The sequence below is a fragment of the Pteropus vampyrus genome, unplaced genomic scaffold (assembly GCF_000151845.1).
Source record: "Pteropus vampyrus isolate Shadow unplaced genomic scaffold, Pvam_2.0 Scaffold24, whole genome shotgun sequence".
Classification (NCBI taxonomy): domain Eukaryota; kingdom Metazoa; phylum Chordata; class Mammalia; order Chiroptera; family Pteropodidae; genus Pteropus; species Pteropus vampyrus.
The window spans coordinates 4,544,215-4,551,521 of NW_011888805.1; the positions used below are offsets into that span (position 1 = coordinate 4,544,215).

General features: G+C 37.9%; 1 protein-coding gene across 3 annotated transcripts in view; it reads right to left on the bottom strand.

The window, feature by feature from the left end:
* STX11 (syntaxin 11) overlaps nt 1–7,307 on the bottom strand; it is a 40,950-nt gene that overhangs the window by 32,833 nt on the left and 810 nt on the right. The window contains exon 1 of one of the 3 annotated variants that reach the window (XM_023528349.1): nt 6,173–6,225. The exons of the other annotated variants lie outside the window; for them this stretch is intronic. The gene's annotated coding sequence lies outside the window, so the exon portion shown is untranslated. Of the gene's footprint in view, nt 1–6,172; nt 6,226–7,307 lie in introns of those variants that run through there. 3 annotated transcript variants of the gene reach the window in all.

Below are 7,307 nucleotides of genomic sequence, written 5' to 3' on the forward strand. Positions count from 1 at the left end.
TGCCTCTTTCAGTCAAATACTGACAGTGTAATGTGTACTGGGCTTCTGAAGCTTACTTTTTGAGTAGTATTGGATGGTCACTTAATCTCTCCAAGTGTGTCCTTCTTCATCTATAGAATTCAAATACAGACAATAACAATAATAATAACAACACTTATTATTTCTAACTTGCCAGGCTTATTAAATTAAGAGAATTAAAAGAGAAAATATATGAATTTCTTCGTAAATAATGAAGAGCTATATCATATTGTCAACTAAATAACTATATGTTGGTTTATCATGCATTAACCACGAAAGAGGGAAGGAGGAAGTGTGCTACCTACTGATATACAACTTGGCTTACACGCTGTATCCCAATTTATTTCAAATCAACAGATTTGTGTCCCAAATCAATATACTCATGCACATAATAGAAAATAAAACCAGGAGATAAGATGTGCATTGCTGCAATCTTGAAACTGAAACAGAAGAGAGAACAATACCTATTCACTGTTTTCTATCTGAAGACAGCAACAGACCAATTTCCACTACTCTGTAAAGTCAGAATTCACATTATTACTCAATAAGTTATGCAATGAGTAATGGAATGTCATTTTACATTTTCAAATAGAGAAGAGAGAACAGTTGGGGATACAAAATGGGGAATACTTTTTTAGACAATTCAGTATTTTCTGATTTACCCTGATACTGTACCCAATGAAAAGTAAAAAAAAAAAAAAAAAAAAAAGTACACAAATTAAGTTGAAAACATTTAATTAGATCAAGAAGGATAACTTCAATTCTAAAACTGTGCTTTATATTTAAATGACCAAGTTCTTAAGCCTTACAAAGAACTTGAGTGAGATACAAAAATAATGTCTGGTATCTACAGACCCGAGAGTAACCAATGAATGACTTACTCTGACGGACGGTTTCCTTATCAGCAGAAGTCACAGAATGGTTAGAACCGGGAGGGCCTTAGACACCTACCAGAGCCCCCAATTCTAGTGGTTCTCTGCTCTCAGGGAAACCACAGTTGAACTGAAGAAGCAAGACAAATCCACATGAAATAGTAACCAAAACTGTTCACTCTCTTGTCAGTCGAGCACTGAATGAATTACAGACAGGAATATAGGAATTCAAACCAAGGGGTCAACATGTGGGCTGGATCATCCCAGAAGGCTTCATGTCAGTCTCAAATAATGGGAAACTATAAATAAATATCTTCATTCCCTGGTAATTGTGAAGAAATGCTGAATGAAACATTTTCTGAGCATGTGGAGAAAACATTTAAGAACTTCAAGTTTTAGACATTTGACCATTTTAGAACTTCAAACTTAAGATGAGTTTGCTCATTCAGTTTAGGTTCAATATGAATTCAGTGCTTATAATCCTTAAATGGTCCAAAGTAGAGGCCTCTGAGGAAAAGATAATTAGACCCTGCTTACTGAACAAAAATCAGAGTATTAATCCAATCCAAGTAGGTTGGACCATAAAACAATGAAAGTAGTGAAGAGTTGGGGCCAGTTTTTTGGGGTGGGTGGACGGGGTTGTTGATCAAAATACCTTTATCAGAACAAAAGGAATCTTCCTGGCTGCTGCAAACAGAAAGTAAGACCTGAACCCAGGAAACTGGAGCCATTTTGCCCAGCCCAAATCAAGAGGACCGGAGACACAGCAGGCCAGCTTCACTTAATAAGGTTCTACAAGTTAAAGGCAGGAGGGGGAAGACAAGAACCTGCTCCAGGGTGAAACTAGAACAAAATAGGCCCCAGAAAGCAGATCACAAGCCAGGAGTGTAAGATCTGGAGTTGTTATAAACCTGCCTGCCTTTGTTAGTGTTTCTTCCACCACTGGACCATGCTCTGTAGATTAACATCCCCACCGGAAGGATATCACAGGTCTTAGCAACAAAACTTTGAGTGCATCTAAGAAACACATAGCACTCAATGTCCAGTGATTGGGATGTGAGATAACCAAGGCAGCTATAAGGACATGGTTATTGAAGCTCTGGAAACCTTTAGTCACTGTTAATCTCTGCTAAAATGTTTAAAATTCCCAGGAGAAGATTTCTAATTATTGTAGGCTTATTCCTAGATCAACCAGGTATGTGCAGCACAATAGGGCCTCTGGGCACCCATGTTATGTACTGGGCTTTTCCTGGATGAAGGAGAATTGTTGGGATCGAGACAATGACTCCATTTTGAGTTTACCAGTGTCTGAGACTTCATTCATTCACTCATTCATTCATTCGTTCATGGAGACGGCATATCATAGCAGTGTGGTTCAGGTGGCAAGCTCTAGAACCAAATGCTTGGGATCAATTCCTGGCTCTATCTATTACTAACACTGTATTTTCTTCACCTATCAAAAGCAGTTATAGTACCTATCTCACAGGATTGCAGTGAGTAGTAAAAGACTGAACCTAGAATAGTGCCTGGAAATAATAAGTACCCAATAAATTTTAGCTATTATTATTATTCATTCAAAAATTTTTAATGAAAACTGATTATGCCTCAAGCACAGTATGAGGTCTTCCGTATCCTTTAGCACAAACCTACCCTTCAACTGCATTCCTAACCTAGTCACCAAGTAGGAATGTGAGAGTCATCCTAAACTCCTTCCTCTCCCTCACTGGCTACTTCTAGAGAGGGCCAGGTTGCACCTATTAAACATCTGTCAGCTCCCTCCCTCCTTTCTATTCCTCACTATCACTGCCTGACTCAAGCCTTCTTTCATTTCTCTAACATTACAGTAATCTCCTCTGTGCCTCCCTAGGTATTTTATTATTTTTGTGTATCTTAACTCATCTATTCTCCATCTTGATTCTATATTGTCTTTTTAAAACACATAGCTGAGAATATCATTCACTTGCTTAAAGTCCTGTATAAGATAAACTAACCGCTCCTTCTGGGCACACAGGCCTTTGTGATCTGGCCTAGCCTGTCTCTCCAGCCCATTCCCCAGCCCTTGCCCTGCACCCACACTAAACAGGCTGGGGTTCCCTGACTGTACGATGCTGATCCTGCTGCTGGGCCACCTATCACTCCATCTGCCTGACAACTCCTCTTCTTACACTAATGTTAATTATCTAACCAATAAATACTTCCTAACGATTATCATGAGTAAAGCCTGTGACAAGTTCAGGGAGCACAATGAAGAACACACTCAATCTTTTCTTTCCCATAGGAAAAGTAACTTTGAGGCTCTCGTGAGAGAAATGAAGTATGGAAATTCAGGTAAAGTTGTATCGGATTTTGCACTGTTTCCCTCACTAGTTGGATATCTTATGAAAGTAAAGGAATTGAATATATTTTGGCATCAAGTCCAAAAGCCCTCAGCAGATTTCAATCTCAACAGTAAACTGTGACACAGTAGATCTACTCATTTTGGCTCATACAGCTATAATGTGTTAGAAAAGATTGATTTGAACTATAAAAAAAATGATCAGAAAGTTGCTTCAATATGGTGCTATAAAGTTACAAGCTATTAATTAGTCACTACTTTTTAAAAGATGAGTAACTAGAAGTTCCTGTGATTGTCTAGGGGTAATAACAGGTTGGGTTTATTTTTACATGATTTTTAAATAACATGAAGTATGGTCAATTCAAACAACTTTAAAAATCATGCCTTCCTAAAATATCTTAACATAATAAAGGCCATATATGACAAACCCTCAGCCAACATTATACTTAATGATGAAAAGCTAAAAACCTTCCCTCTAAGATCAGGGAAAAGGCAAGGCTGTCTACTATCACCAGTTATTCAATATAACATTGGAGGTCCTAGTGAGTGCAATCAGACAAGAGAAAGATATAAAAGTCATCCAAATAGGAAATGAAGAAGTCAAACTCACTATTTGTGGATGACATGATTCTCTATATAGAAAATCCTAAAGACTTCACAAGAACACTACTAGAAATAATAAGCAAATACAGTAAAATCTCTGGCTACAAAATCAATGTTTAAAAGTCCTTAACTTTCTTATAGTCTAATAATGAAGTGTCAGAAAAAAAAGTGGAAAAAATAATTCCTTTTGCAATCACAACAAAAAGAATAAAATACCTAGGAATAAATTTAATGAAACAAGTGAAGGACCTAAAGAAATCAAAGGAGATACAAAGAAATGGAAAGATATTTTGTGTTCTTGGATTGGAAGAATCAACATAGTTAAAATGACCATATTACCTAAAGCATTATACAGATTTAATGCAATCCCCATCAAAATCTCATCAGCATTTTTTAAAGAAATGGAACAAAAAAATCATCAGATTTATATGGAAGCACAAAAGACCGCAAATTGCCAAAGCCGTCCTGAGAACAAAGAACGAAGCTGGAGGCATCACTCTGCCTGACTTCAAATTATACTACAAAGAGACAGGAATCAAAACGGCATGGTACTGGCAGCAAAACAGACACACGGACCAGTGGAACAGAATCGAGTATCCAGAAGTAAACCAATATTTATATGGGCAAAGAATTTTCTACAAAAGCCCCCAAAACATACAGTGGAGAAAGGAAAACTTCTTTAATAAATGGTGCTGGGAAAACTGGAAAGCCACCTACAAAAGAATGAAACTAGACTGTTGTCTATCACCACACACCAAAATTAACTCAAAATCGATTAAGGACTAGAATATAAGACCCAAAACAATAAAATGCATAGAAGAAAACAGGAACTAAACTCAAGGATTTTGGACCTAAAGAGGATTTTGTAAATTTGACCTCAAAAGCAAGGGAAGTAAAAGCTAAAATAAATGATTGAGACTACGTCAAACTAAAAAGCGTCTGCTCAGCAAAAGAAATCGTCAACAAGGAAAAGAGAGAACCATTGAATGGGAAAATATATCTGCAAGCAATGCCTCTGATAAGGGCCTAATATCCAAAATATACAAAGAACTCATACAACTCAATAACAACAAAAAAACAAATGATCCAATCAAAAAATGGGCAATGGACCTGAACAGATACGTCTCCCTAGAGGACATACAAATGGCCAACAAATGTATGAAAAGATACTCAACATTGCTAGCTATTAGGCAAATGAAAAACAAAACCATAATGATATACCATCTCACACCTGTTAGAATAGCTGTAATCAACAAAACACGTAATAACAAATGTTAGAATGGTGGCACTGCATATTGGTACAGCCACTATGGAAAACAGTATGGAAGTTCCTCAAAAAACTAAGAATTGATCTACCACATGATCCAGCGATCCTTCTACTGAGTTTTTACCCCAAAGACTTGAAAACCATATCCAAAAAGATATTTGCACACCGATGTTCATAGCAGCATTATTCACAGTGGCCAGGACATGGAAGCAACCAAAGTGTACTACGATAGATGATTGGCTAAAGAAACTGTGGTACATATGTACAATAGAATAGTACTCAGCCATAAGAAGAGATGAAATACTGCCATTTACAACAACATGGATGGTTGTCATAATCATGCAAAGCGAAATAAACCAGACAGAAAAAAATTGAAAACCACATGATATCACTTATATGTGGGTTATAAACCTAAAAGCAACAAATGAACAGGACAAACAAACAGAGACTCAGGGTCATGGACTATAGACTAGTGGTTACCAGAGGGTAGGGCAGGAGGGGGGGAGGTAGACAGGGTAAAGGAGATCAAATATAGGGGGATAGGGGAAGGATGAAGTGGGTAAAGGGGATCAAATATATGGTAGCTGAAGGAAACTAGACTTTGGGTGGTAAACACACAATACAATATACATGTCAAATGATAATGTACACCTGAAAATTACATAATTGTATTAACCAATGTTACTCCAATAAACTAAAAAAAATCTTGCCTTCCTAATTCATATATTTTTTACATCACTTATTGAATGAAGCACTTATTGCATAAGCACAGGCTGCCTACAAAGACAAGTAGAGGATTAAACTCAAAACCTTCCTCATTCTTCCAGCAACGCCGACACAATTCATTCAAAATCCCAGATCTGCAGAATGTCAGTCACATTGAGATAGAAGCCCTGCTCTGGGCAAAGATTTGTAATAATGCTCAACTCCTACTGGATTTTCCAGTAGATTTTCGGTCTTCCACACCAGTTTTTAGGACCCTTGCGGGCAGGATCCTGTCATATTCATGGTTGGACAAACAGGTCACTGAGGAATCTGGCATAGAGAAGGTGCCTGATAATTGTATGCTGGACTGACCTTGGCTCAGCTCAGCTCCAACAGAGATGCTGTTGCCCTTCTCTGTCTCTGTGAGGAGATAATGTACAGTTCCTTCCTAAGAATTACTGCCCAGCTGCAATGGGGCCTATCAGCTTAAACATTTACATTTCTCAGCTCCAACTGATATCCACCTTCTTCATTAATTTTCATGTGGCTTAAGCACTAATTTACTAAAGACAAACCAACTGAAACATTCTGATTCAGGGCGTGACACACAATCACTCTGGAAAATGACATATTTCTACCATACCATACCAGTGAAAGTAAGAACAAAAAGCAGTTATTGAATAATGAAATTTTTTTCTCGGGCAAAGCATGTGATTTTAATGGTTATCTGACATCGGCCTAGTAACCCTAGCTAGCATGTTGTACCATCAGGTGCTTTAGGAAACTGAAAACTTGAACTGTTACTTCCTATACCAGTTGCCCCAGTTTAGCAGTGTAGCCATTTCGCATTAGTCTTATTTTAAATAGCCAGAGCAAAACCTCACTTTTGAAAAGTTCATTAACAAAGTCTCACCATGAAGAGAGCAGCCCTGTGACTCATTTTTGGATACTCGTGTGGAAATAACAACTCCTCCCTTTGCTGACAAACGGCTTAAACAAGTGCGTGAGAACCACAGGAAGTAATAATACAGATCTCAGCTGGTGTCAGCGGAGTCTAGAATTCCCTCTCGCTGACAGTATGGTTCTCATAAGCGCTGCCACTTTTTCCTGTCTTCGTTCTAAAAAGAGTCTCATGTGGGCTTGGAAGGAGCTGTTTCAAGGCTGTATCAACGTCTCCGTATTTCCTGGCTCCTGAGTCATACTGCCAAGTCAAGAAGTACCCATTCTGGTATTTTTGAGAAAGTGCAACCTAATAGGTAGTGAAGAGGTGGTCAAACCGAAGTAATGCCCAACTAATTAAAAAAACAAACAAACACACAAAAAAAAACACTCCCCCCCCCCCTGCCAAATTCCAGCCTTTTGACTTAAAGCAAAAGTAGTCTTCGGCGTATACTTCAGGGAATCCTATCAACAGGTATCTCTGAAATAATTTTAAAAGCCTTAAATGTACAGTTCCTTGCCCACCAGGAGACAGAAAGAAAAGAAAAGAAAAGAAAAGAAAAGAAAA